Source organism: Cydia amplana, chromosome 9 (assembly GCF_948474715.1).
Source record: "Cydia amplana chromosome 9, ilCydAmpl1.1, whole genome shotgun sequence".
NCBI classification, from domain to species: Eukaryota; Metazoa; Arthropoda; class Insecta; order Lepidoptera; family Tortricidae; genus Cydia; species Cydia amplana.
In genome coordinates, this window is record NC_086077.1 from 15,286,042 (window position 1) to 15,300,329 (window position 14,288).

General features: G+C 40.5%; 1 protein-coding gene across 1 annotated transcript in view; it reads left to right on the plus strand.

The window, feature by feature from the left end:
• Positions 1-14,288, plus strand: part of LOC134651210 (unconventional myosin-XV) — a 127,588-nt gene that overhangs the window by 21,730 nt on the left and 91,570 nt on the right. The gene's annotated exons all lie outside the window — the stretch shown is intronic.

Genomic DNA, 14,288 nt, shown 5'->3' on the forward strand with positions numbered 1-14,288 from the left:
ATTGTGTTTGCTTTTCTTCACACTGCTTTGCTTAAGTTGTTTTAAACAGCCGCTTTTACGCATTCCGCGCACATCAGAGGCGTTTTTCCAACGTCTTAATGATCGTCCAGCCCCGCCTTAATAGGATTAGCGCGGCTTGCCAATTACTCATTGTCTATGCCCACCAGGCCAAAATACATTTGACCTCTGTGACTAAAAACTGTTAGCTTTGATACAAGGCCAATGCGTTCATTGCAATACGCAATGAACTTTGACAGGTCTGATTACACTGGTGAATCTAATGATTATTTTTTTCTTGCAGGTATGCAACTTAGTGTTTGCCAGAGATGTGAAAAATACTTTATAAAAAGTATTTAAATACAAAATACAAATACTTCCTTGATATACTATTTCAAATACAAAATACAAAATAGTTTTTGAATTTGTATTTAAAATACAAAATACTAAATAGGTATTTTCAAAATACTTTTTAAAAATACAAATACTTTGCGATAAAAGGTACTCTGAATAGTGAATACCTAGTCTGAATTAAAAAGTATTATTACTAAGAATATCCGAATTGAAAAGACTCTCTTTATTCTTTGAAAACAGTGTGTCAATCAGTCCTCTATCTAAAGTGAAAATTTCTAGTTGTTTGCTCATATTAACCGGAAGGATGGATGGATGATGGTTTATAACGGACAATTTTTAAAAGCATTAATTTAGATTTGTAATGTTTTACAGCTGGTATAATGCCTCTCGTTAGTGTGATAAAAACGTCTCGTTTGTGTTTCATCAGGGCAGAAAAGTTTGTTTTCCTCTCGTACCTTGAAACCCTCGTAACACTCAAGATTCCACTTTTTTAACCACTCGCTACGCTTGTGATCATGTGCGACGTTACTAAACAGATTCAACAGTTCCGTGTTAAAAGAATGAGAGAGTTGCCAGGATTGTAAGATCAGAAGAGATTGTAACTCCTAAGTACCTACATTACCTACTATAAAGTATTTTGTATTTTGAAAATAGAAAATAGGTCCCAAAAACTATTTCAAATAAAATACAAAATAGTTTTCTTCAAAAGGTATTTAAATACAAAATACAAAATAGGTATTTTGCATTTTGTATTTGCATTTTAAATACAAGTATTTCAAATAAGTCACATCTCTGGTGTTTGCGGATTACGTGACTCATATTGCCTAAGCGGTAAGGTTTTTATTGCAATGGTCGGATGATGGCTAAGTTTGTTTGAGACATTTTGAATGTTCAATGAGCATTGTTGCGCTTGCGATTCACTAGGGGTTAAACATGTCGTCCCACAAGCTTATTGTTAGTGAACGCATTAATTGTGGGCCTACGCGAAACTCTTGCGCAAGAGGTACGTACATACAGCGAGACGACTTATAAGATGTGGTACCTACAGGTACATACCATAACATGTTCACAAAGTTACATAACATTCAGACTCAAAAATATTGCATAATCGAAAATATTACAAAAATAGCGCATATATGCAGGAAAAGTATATGGGAGATACGGCAATGGATTGCTGACATATGCCGTGTTTTGATCAGATTAGTTAACTGTTAAAAACACTGTACTGTACTGTTAGCAAAAGACACGAGGGCCTGCGACGTTTCAGTAGACGACCCGTCCGATCGCGCGAACTGGAGAGAAAATACCAGAAAAGCAGACCCCACAATCAGATGGGAATAAAAATGCTGAGGAGAGAGAGAGAGTTAAAACTATTAAAAGGTAAGGTAAGGAGCTTCCAAGACGGACACAAGCTACTTAAATACATTCACAAGAAGTGAGGCAATCTCAATGCATAATTACTTAATTATAATGTGTATAATGACACAGTAGGTCGCGATAACAAACCTCCAAGCTCATTACCGGCCGTTTCGCCATCGACTGCGGCCGGACTGGTCGGATCACAAGCATTACTGGTCCGTTATGAAATGCATAATTCACCCGGTTGGTCATTGGCTATTTTAAATTGTGCACCCGATAGTTGCACGAGCAAATTTTGACTTTGTCATAAAAATTATGGTAGGTACTTCCTCGGGATGCAACTATTTCCATACCAGTGTCATAAATCGGTATAGGGTTTGATATGGGTTTGATTGTTCATGAAGACTTAAACCAACTTTTCCCCAAAAGCGCAAACGATTCTCGGAATTAAACATTATACAAACATCGCACCGTATCGGTATAATCCGTCTAACCTGTCAGGTGCTTAGGCAAGTCTTCGGGTCAGGCACGCTTGACATTTTATTGAAGTTCCTCTGTGTGTTAATCAGGCTCAGCAAATCGTGGTTAACAGAGTTGGAAGAATAATTAAGAAAGGAACAACTGTTTAAATGGCATTTACGCCGTAAAACGTTCGAAGTACCAACAATTTATTTTCTTTGCTTGTTCAATTACAATGAAAGTGGAGATAAATAATGTTACAAAATAGCCCTGCGTAAAGATTGGATTAATAGTAAAGATAACATCTCGAAAAAACGATTTACCGCGGTATTCGGAAAACAAGATCCGTTCTAGACTAGAGAACGATACGATAACTAGATACATTGTAGTTTAGATTTCAACTAGTTCTCTTTTGCAGCTCAATTCGGGCAACAAATGTCACTTTTACGTCAAAATATCGTAATAATCTTGTGGAAATCGTTCAAGAGTATCTCGAATCGCACAAATGTCAAATTTGACAGGCAAGATCTTAAACATATCGTTGTCGTATCTTGGTGATGTCTAATAGACATCTAATAGATGTCTAGTTCAAAATCCGAATCGGGCCCTTAATGTATGTTTAAAAAATATATTGAAGATTGAAGTAAACTAGGCTACGCGTTGAAATCTAATGTATGCGTGTCTTTTTAGCGTTGTGTATGAATGAATGATAAACTGAATATTGACTCCTTATTGTTTCTCTTGACTCTTTTTAATCTTCTTAATTCTTACTATTTTTGCTGACAATTACTGAAAGCAAATACTTCTTCATGCAGAGTGCAATTACCTACTTTAGCTAACTTCTAATTTGTGATTTGGCACGTAGGAAATGAAAATAGCACGAATTACAATGCTGCATTCGACGGAAGGATAGATATGTGATAAGTGTAATAACCTCTGAAGTTCGCCAATCTCGGGGGCCAACTCAAACTGTATTAGCTTGTTTTATTGGAAGTCCGATCGATTTAACAGTTCACGAAGTAATAATATTAAGTAAGTATTAAATAAAAAGCATTCTAACGCAAATGTTCATAGTGCTATCAAGTACCTAGGTACTGTCGCTGTGGTCCCAATCAGCCAGTCACCTCAACTTTGGCACGGAATTCGTTCCCGCTATTTGCGTAACCCTGATCAAGCCGTTAAATATTGAACACAACAATCCGCTATTCGTAATGTCTGTCTGTCAATCGCAACATTCGCAACCCGGATCGTAACAATGAATATGCAACAGGCTAATCGCTGTTTAATTAATGTTGGCAGCTAACTTTGAAACTGGTCAATCGATTTCGATAAACAAATAGACTATGTTAATTGTTATGTCTTGCTAGAACAGCATTTTTTGATGTGGATATTTTGTCTAGCCGCTAAACTAATTAGTCTAGTAGTTAAGCAATTTATTTAATACATACAGAACGCATTCAATATTTAGGGAGCTAACGATATCGTGTCACTGATGCTACGGGTGACCAGGCGCTTATTGCATAATAAAATAGATACAAGCTAATACTATTAGTGATTTTGTATGTAAAATCACTAATAATATTAGCTTCTACTTTATTATGCAATCAGGCCCTGCTTACTAGGCAACCCAACATCTATTTAGTGCCAAGATAACCCCCATTGTTTATCTGTAAATATGTGTATTAATTTTGTGTTCTTTTCGTTTACAATATGTATGTTTTTTTTCTAATGAACTGGGGTGCATGGAAGGAGCCTCCCCGCACGACGCACTACAAGCAATTGATATTTTCTACGAGATATCCCAGCGTCTGGCGCACCCCGGGCAACGGTCAACACTTATACTGACCGGCGAATCCTTCCACCACGATGGTTTCACTGAGTTCCAATGCGAATACAAATACATGCGATCAAAAAAGGCACTTTTCAGCGCCAGCCCTGACTGTCATCTCTATAAACATAGAGGGCTTCTCGGAAGACAAAGCACAACTTCTCTCTGAAATGTGCCGCGAGACGCATTGCGACGTTCTATGCATACAGGAAACCCACCGTGACACAGGCCACCATCGGCCGCACATACCTGGACTGACACTTGCCGCTGAAATCCCTCACGCAAAACACGGCAGCGCAGTTTTCACAAGACCTGAGACCCGCATCACTTCCTCTTCTTGTGTCGTACGGGAAACAATGGAGTTGATAACTTTGGATATCGGCCAGTGTACGATCACGTCTGTATACAAGCCGCCTCCACAGACATTCCAACCTTGGGACGTATCCCCACCCGGCGACCACCGGCCGAGAATTGTTTTGGGCGATTTTAACAGCCACAGCGTTTCATGGGGTTATCGAGATTCTAATCCAGATGGTGAAAGAGTAGAAGCATGGGCAGAAGCAAACGGGCTAGTACTCCTTCACATTCCTAAATTACCGTCTTCCTTCAACAGCGGGCGTTGGAAGCGTGGCTACAATCCAGATTTAATATTTGTTAGCGAAGTAATAAGCCCTCAGTGTGTCAAAACAGTCTGCAAACCGATACCGAGAACGCAACATAGACCTCTGATGTGCCGGATCCAAGCTGTTGTGCAACCCGTCAAAGTCCCTTTCCGTCGTCGCTTTAATTTTCAAAAAGCCAACTGGAGCGAGTTTACGAATCGATTAGATAAAAACCTGGACGGACTGCTGCCAAGGGCATCGGAATACGACAACTTCATAAAACTAATCCGAACCGTGTCGTGTCAATGCATACCAAGGGGATGTCGTGTACACCATATTCCGGGGCTTAATTCTACCTCTTCGGATCTTCTAAAGGCCTACGAAACACTATATTGTCATGACCCTTTCTCTGAAGAGACTATTTCGACGGGGGAAGATTTGATGCGCGAAATATCGGCTAACAGAAGGGATAAATGGTGCGAAGCTGTAAGCAATATCGATATGACCCATAATAGCAAGAAAGCGTGGTCAAATTTGCGCAAACTCACTGGTGAACCACCTCCACCAACAAACCCAGGCCAAGTCTCGGCTAACCAGATAGCTACACAACTTCTGCTTAACGGCAAACCCACTGGCCGCTTGCCCAAACTGACACCAGTACCCGTTAACCATCAAACTTGCACCAATCTAAACAAGCCCTTTACCCACCATGAACTTGAGACTGCCATGAAATCACTAAAAAATGGTAAAGCTTCCGGCATTGACGACCTGACCGTGGAGCAGATCAAACACCTTGGGCCAAAAGCCAGGAACTGGCTCCTGGAACTGTACAATAGCTGTCTCTCGTCACTCAAAATACCAAAAGCATGGCGCAAATCGAAAGTAATCGCACTCCTCAAGCCAGGAAAGGACCCCTCGGATGCGAAAAGTTACCGCCCCATATCTCTGTTGTGCCACACTTATAAGCTGCTAGAGCGATTACTCCTGAACCGCCTCGTTCCGATTATTGAACCGCAACTAATCCCAGAACAAGCAGGATTCCGCCCGGGAAAGTCATGCTCGAGCCAAACGTTAAAGCTAGCACAACACATAGAGGACGGGTTCGAGCTTGGCCTGGTTACAGGAGTGGTCTTTGTGGATCTAACAGCCGCATACGACACGGTGAATATACAAAGGCTGCTCTTAAAGGTTAAGGATATGACGGGTGATGCTGGATTCACGAACGTTCTTCGCGAACTGCTCCACAACCGCCGATTTCAAGTACACCTGCAATCTGAAAAAAGCCGCTGGCGCTCGCAGAAAAATGGTCTCCCGCAGGGTAGTGTTCTCGCCCCGATGCTATTTAACATATACACCAATGATCAACCAGCCCAGCAGGAAACCCAGCGATTCGCATACGCAGATGACCTGGCACTCGCGGCTCAAAGTGACCGCTTCGAGGGTACAGAAAAGTCACTGTCAGCGGCTCTAAAGGGCCTAACGAGGTACTATGAGATGAACTGCCTGAAAGCAAACCCCCTAAAAACTCAGTCGTGCGTATTCCACCTACGAAACCGGGAAGCAAATAGGCAGCTTAATGTTGCCTGGAACGGAGTCGCTATCGAACACTGCCCATGCCCAAAGTACCTCGGAATAACGCTAGACAGAACGCTGTCCTTTAAGAGCCACTGTGTAAAAACACGTCAGAAGGTTAGTTCGCGAAACTGTCTGCTGCGGAAACTCACTTCAACCCACTGGGGCGCGTCTGCGCACACCCTTCGCACTACTGGTCTGGCTCTTTGCTATACAGCTGGCGAATACGCGTGCCCGGTGTGGCACCGCTCCACCCACGCAGGACAAGTTACCTCGGCGCTTAATGACACCTGCCGCATAATCACCGGATGCCTTAAACCGACTCCGCTTAATAAGCTATACCCTCTGGCAGGAATTGCGCCCCCGGAAACCCGCAGAGAAGTGGCGTGTAGCGTCGAAAAAATGAAGCAGGAACAAGACCCAAGGCATCCTCTCCACGGCCACAAGGTACCACCGTCTCGTCTGAAGAGCCGTAGGAGCTTTATGCGGTGTACTGCAGCCATCCGGATTCCGCCGTCCCAGAATCGACTAGCCCAATGGGAAAGTACCCGCGCCCCCCCTGACGACTACGTTCGCCCCGCTGAAACGCTTCCCGCTGGGCATAGGCAGCCGTGGCCGATCTGGAAAGCCTTGAACAGATTTCGCTCCCGGGTCGGCCGCAGCAAAGAGAACATGCTGAAGTGGGGCGCTCTAAGCGGCTCAGATACCCAATGCCCATGTGGGACGGCCCCACAAACGATGGAGCACATGATATCCTGTCCAGCGTGCCCGCATGCCTGCTCTGAGCAGGACCTCCGTGATGCGACAGACAGGGCGATAAGTGTCGCTACCTTCTGGTCCCGCACAGTCTGAAACCATCGACACGAGAAGAAGAAGAATGAACTGGTACTGGTAATGAACATAAACTCGTCCATCTACGACTACATTATAATGCAAGTGCCGAATACATTTTCGTTCCATCTTTATCTAGTATTTTTTCACTTGTTAACGAGATATTTAAATCACGACCACACTCCCACACAAGTAAAAAATATTAGCATGTCGCCAAAGGCATACTCGTATTCTACTATACTTATTGTAAAATGTCATATGTTTGTAGAAAGCTAATTCATGTCCATACATTTTAGAATTAGACACATGGCCAGTGGGACAGTCCTAACGGGAACAGCGGAACGGCTTATGATGTATAATTTTTCGCTTCACGGCTTGGCCACTGATCAGCTATTCTTTAAGGCTGTTTTGATGCTTATCTGCTTAATATCTGTGGTATGGGGTAATGACATCGGTCTGTTCGGATTTACATGCAAATAGATCGTCAGTTGACAACGAAAACTGTTGTAGGTATCAACAAATATTTATAGTACTTATACACTTAAGTTCAGTCGCTGTCCCGATGATATCAAGTTTTCAAAGTCGAACAGATGACCCTTGTTCAAAGAAAAATCATTCGACCCAAATATTTTAACCGAATGATTGTTTTTGTATTAGTTATGTTATGAATCGACCTCAATAGCAGAATAACTGCGTTCGGTCGCGCTCCACTCCTCGCTCTGCATTGTCAACGCTTGCCGAGTGACAACTTCGGACGAACCGGTAGCTGTTGGCTAATATGTGACGTTATCTATGAAAAGGGACCTTATTGTCGATGGCGCTTACGCCATTATTGACGATGTTCAGATATCAAGGCCACGCGACGCCGTGCGGCGTAAGCGCCATCGACAATAAGGTCTCTTTTCATAGATAATGCCCCATATGTACGAAGTGCGTCATGGGTGAATAGGGGGGCCTAGCCAAGTTTGTCATCATCGATCGCTAATCAAAACATAAATAATGTATGGAAATAGTTACGTGACTTTTCGTAGCATCTGCCATCAATTTTTTTCTTTTCGTTTACAGTTTGTAGATGTAGGTACGATTGTCATCTTGGCTAGAACCCCAGGCCGGACATGATTAACATGCATGAGAACGAGGAAGCCGCCCCTGTACTCCGGCAGGGCTGGCAACCGGTTTTTTTTAAACCCAAAATATCCCAATATCTAATACCTTTAAACGAGCAATTCTTGTTTAATTATTTATTTATTTATATATATACACACATATATATATATATATATTTCGGGGATCTCGGAAACGGCTCTAACGATTTCGATGAAATTTGCTATACGGGGGTTTTTGGGGGCGAAAAATCGATCTAGCTAGGTCTTATCTCTGGGAAAACGCGCATTTTCGAGTTTTTATATGTTTTCCGAGCGAAGCTCGGTCACCCAGATATTATTTAATTTTTTTATGCTCTTTACGTAGGACTGAATCATGTATGTAGGTAACAACTTCGTATTAGATTGTCCCATTAAAAATGAAATAGTAAACCAAAGAACGAAAAAGAACGTAATAATACCGGTATTTTATGTATGAAGAAAAAACCGGTTCCGACCCTTGTGCTCCGGTATAGGCGGAAGTTCGGAAGAAATGTAGGCATACAACATATCTGTTGATAATGCCCCTACCCTAACCCGTGTGTATTCTTAGATAGATATTTGGTAGTCATGCGTAACCGGAGCTCAAATGTATACTAGTCTTTTTAAGACGAGTATTCAACGAGCAGTAGGAATGATACCCTCGTGTTTTTGCGGCGGCGGTGGCGATGGGGTATCGCGTGTGGATAATTTGGCAAAAACGCGCGGATTGGCACCGCTCTTTGAGAGGTGCCTGCTCTAAAATCAGTTAGTTTAGCGTTGCAAAAAATATATCTCGATGTGATAGTTTTTTGTTTGAATGGAATTCGTAATTGGAGTCCTTTTCATAAAGGCCTGTCACCTAGCATAAGTGAAAATCACTATCTAGAGTCTGTGCGGAATAAGAGAAGAGTCGTGGAATGCATGTGTTCCTACATTCCACGACTCTTCCCTTTCCGAACAGACTCTAACAAGTGTAACAGCCATAATTGACCGAAGAACCGTTAGCGAAGGTCTCCGTTTCAGCTTGGGCAAAAATGCTCTTATACAGGTCGCAATTCTCATTCGATTATTTCTCTTGAAATTTTGTAACCAGATTCGGTGATAGTTTTAGTTGTCGATGCATCAGTTTATAGGATTTTTACTAAAATGGCGGAGTCGTGGGGGTTCGCGAGGTCTACAGCTTACAGAGCCTCTAGTTAGAAAGAAGTGACTGTCTTTGTGTTTTACAAATGGTAGGCCTTTATAAAAAGGCCCAATGGTGTACTTACAAACTGCTAAGTTTCCAAAACTGTTACAGCTATTAAGCTTATGTAATTTTACTAAAGCAAAAGTGACCATGAACTTTGTGCTCCTGAGGTACGGTGTTCCTGTCCGTGAACACCGCTAGGCCTCCAGGTTACCGACGTCAGCGTCGTCGGTCCATATGTACCGATTTCCTGCGTGGGTATTCAATTTTAAAAGGCTTCTTAGTTCTTACCTTATTCATCATTCTAAGGGTTGCCAGTTTTTTGCGTCATAGCTAACATATATTTAAATAATGAATACCAATAAACATAATATTGCTGCCATATTGGTATCGGACAGTAGGAATAAGCCGAATAAGACATCTTTTGAGTGCACGTTTATCACTGCGCGTTTCTGTTTATCTCTCCCACTATGAAATAAAATAATAATAATGTGAGCCTATATGCGTCCCACTGCTGGGCACAGGCCTCCTCTCATGCGCGAGAGGGCTTGGGCTATAGTCCCCACGCTAACCCAATGCGGATTGGGGACTTCACATACACTATGAAATACTTTGCATTAAATCTGCTTTTATGGTATAGTATGGCTCTTCTCAGGTGAACTTTTCGCTTCGAACCTTAATCTTTCAAACAAAGGCCATTGTCTCTATTATCGCAAAGCCGGTAGGTAGCTCGAGCGTTAGCACGTGCCAGTACAACATTCATATTGAAAAACAACCGGTATCGTCATAGTATTAAGGTTCAAATTTAATGTCACTGATTTCAATTTCAATTCTTTATTGATAAAAATATAATTTTACACGTCAGGTACATACAGTGCTTAATGCTAAGTCGAGTGATATTCTAGATATTACGTTTTGGTAGTGTAGGACGATAGACCGCCCCGAAGCGATACGGCACTCATATTATTTTGATACTTAGTGTGGTGTTAAAAATGAAACGTGGTTACATATTTATTATATTGTTTTATTTAAATTATTAGCTTGCGGTGGTAAATGTAGTAATTTACAAAGGTGCAGAAGAGCCATACTATAACGTATAATTTGTAAGTATTTACAATAAATAAATGAGTTTGAATAGGTACATGAATGGATAGGAATGAACCTAGCAAACCAAGTTCTTAGAAAAAATGTTTACAAGATTTTCAATACACTCATAATATGCGTGAAAGATTATTATTGTAGCTGTTGTTATTGCAGACCCCAGGCTTTCTAGCAGGGACACTAATGACCACGCAACTTTCTAGCAAACACGGCCCTTTATGGCGGGAAATTATTAGAATAAATTATTGTTTGCTTTCTACCTTTCCCTGCATGCCGTGCCGCCCATTCATATTTATTTATGAAAATACGCCGAATGAAACAAACAACTGATTATGTAAAGGTATGGATGTTTACTGGTGCCATAGAGAAATATATTAAGACAAGAGTGCTCACCCCATACATCAGTTTTGGCACCAAAAAGACCATTAATTTGCTAATAATGCTCAACAACATAAGACTTTCCGGTCGGTGCTACATCTATTTGTCAAGTAGCAGTACTGATAGTTCCGCTACTCGATGCTAGATGTAGACACTGAAATTAATAGTCTTTTTGGTACCAAAACTGATGTATGGATGGAGTGAGCAATCTATGTATTTTTTTCTCTATGCTGGTGCTGGTTATCTTAATTTAGGATGGAAAATGCTGGTGTTTACGAGTCATAAATATCGGACTGGCGACTCTGAGGGTTTCGTATCATAAACACATCGTAATCATAGAAACCAGCCAAGTTTAACATCAACTTTGTTTTATTAGTAGGCAATCAAAAGTTTACAATTCAAACATATTGATTCTAAAAGTTAGTCAGGATATTCCTGAATGTCAGATTTCACGCATTTCTAAGTTCTGATGATACCTACTGTAAAAAACAACACCCAATAAGCTTTTTACGACACTCAAACTTGTTCTCAGAGAAAATAAAATGTCAATGTATTCAGCTCAACAACCAAAATGATTGTCTTTGACTTTGACACTATCAAGATAATTTATTGCAATGCGTCGCGAGTCGTGAAAGCAACGTGCGGCCGTCATACGACTTCCTAATCGCAAATGCGACTAACGCACCAATCCTTCCTTTAGAGTCTGACCTTCCTCGCCTATCTGGATAACATCTGTAGCTAAAAGCCAGTGACCTAAGTGCCTTTTGTTTTGCGATTCGACTGCAAATTTCTAGAGATGTATATCCTAGAATAGCGTAAACTTTCTCGAGCACTTTGTAGGTATATACACCCTGTTTCTCCAGTTTGGCGAATGGTATACTATTTTGGTATTCAACAAAGGTGTGGATCCACATCTGGGATTGTCTCGGCGTTGCCGGATTCCGATGAACTCTTTGTGGGTCGCTGGTGTGTTGAGACCGATTTGGAAACTTGACGGCGCGACGGTGAACGTTTTATGCGTTTCGATCAATTTGATTCACACTTTATATAGTGCAACGACATTGTTGGCAGACGTTCACGTTTAGAGTTAAACTGTTCACAACTTAATGTGTCGATTAGTGGAATGTAGAGTATAGGGATTGCAACCAATTGCATCTCTCATACAATTTGACCATACCAACACAACCACATCACTAAAATAAATTTATTAGTAGAAGGGCGTTGATTTTATATTGTTTACGGGAAATTAATTCTTACTCGGGAGTTCGTACACGTAGTGCTCGTGTCTTCAGTATTAAATCGTTGAATGTTCGGCCTTTTCAAGACCAAACTTTTCTCCTCAGTTGTTCTATCATGTCTGAGGATCCTGTGACCACAAGCCCCTTTAGTCCTCCTGACTGGTCGCTTCAGCGCATTGGAATATTTGGAATTGGTCCATTCCCGCAATCCCTCTCTACATATCCGAGAAAAGAAAGACAGTGCATGCCTATGTAAATCAAGCAAACAAACGTCCGCTAACGGAACTAAACTAAGTTTGGATGCTTATTCATTCTGGCAATATAATCTATATTATTTTAACATTTGCACTTCAATTAAATTGTATTTTAAGAACAATTCGAAATTAAAAGAAAGCGCAGATGTGCCACGTGATCACCAAATTTTTAATCATTCCTAGAATCTACCAAGCAAATAATTGAATAGAAATTGATGACTGCCAATTCGCTCCGTCAGTGAATCATAGTTTATTGTTAAGTAACATGGGTAAGACTGGCCATTAGTTTCGGGGTGAGAGGTCGGAGGCCGAGGCGTCATTTATCTGCGTGTGGTTTATCACGTGAGATACCTGTTGCTGGCATTTGGCTATGTGCTTGATTGTGGCGCCGTCCTGGCTGCTATATATGGACCACAGTTACTTATTATGATTACCTACAGATGGTATGTATTGGTGGTACATTTAAAACTTTCTGACAATTATTATACATTTTATTTCGCGTTCCCGCTGCGGGAGTTTGCCGTGTGAAGGGATGGAGTTATTTTTATCTAAATATTTTTACATTATTAGGTACCTACTTACATTAAATTTTATAACTATCTTTCAGAAGCAGTAGCGTCGCGAATATTTTATCAACAATTTTAGGGAAAGGCAACACAACACAGTCATATCATATTGTGCTTGTCGACTATATAGGCCCGGTAGAACCGGCCAAGACGGAATGCAGTGGAGATAATCATCGGAAAGACAAATATCAACGACGCATAATCGCGGAAAGAGAAAAGTGAAACGACATTCGGACATGGCAGGTGTGAAGTTATGACGATCTTACTTTCGACGGGTTCCTAGTGAGATAAAACGACATATTTGTACACGAGAATTAAGCTAATTGCCATAATGGAATTTCACTGTGATACAGTTTAAAAAAGTTCCGATTGTAGAGAAATAACTGGTTGCTCACTCAAAGTCAACTCGCCAGTTTTCACTTTCTAAATATTTCTACTTTTCATATGGTAAGAAACTCACTTCAATCGTATTAATCGTATAGTCGGCAGTTCAATATGCTGGAATATCCAAGCATCATGTTTATAAATCTTCACTTTATCTTTTTTTTTCATCTTTGTAATTTTCCCAACGTGTGATGGAAATATGCAGAGTTCAGTGCTTTTAAAGGTAGGTCATATTAAAGTCGGAAGTTCAATATGCTGGAATATATCCAAGCATAATAATGTTCAAAAAGCTTCACCTTTATCTTAATCTTTTGTTTCATCTTTCTGTGATTCCCAACATTTTTTTTTCAATTATCATTTATTTGGACCATCTGAGATCATTTTTGTTAGTACGACTATGCTCTATATACTATACAATGTCATGTGTGATGAAAATGTAACGTGTGATGAAAATATGCCAAGTTCAGTGGTTTTAAAGGTAGGTAATAACATGTTGCATCACTTTGTTATAAAGTATGACTGATAATCATCTTTATATTACGTACTTATAACATTTAAATAATGAACGCGAACCTCTATTGTCTTCTTCAAATGTCAACAATGAATTACTTATTACATTTTTGCATTCTCAACATGAATATTAAATTGTAGTGATTGTAGGTAATTGTTGAACATGCAAAATGTTTGGAATACCCTGGCCGAACTAGGATTATTTGTAACAAAACCACCTCTTTTTAATTGATTAAATAATACTACATAAATGTGGTAATTAGGTAGTGTTATTACCTCATTCACCAAGATCGGTAATGTTCATGCTAGGGTGGACGAACACGACACATATCATACCGAATATTTACATGCAGACGTATATACATTTATTGTTAAAATCATAACCCTTTCGATACTCGGGGTCGCGTAGAAACATGTTATATCCTATATCATCACTATGCCTATATACAGATCCACTTGATACAGGACGAAGCAAGTGTCAAATAAATGAGGTACATTTAGTAAAGTAAGAAGTAGTAGTCCCAGAGTCCTAAATAATCTACTTT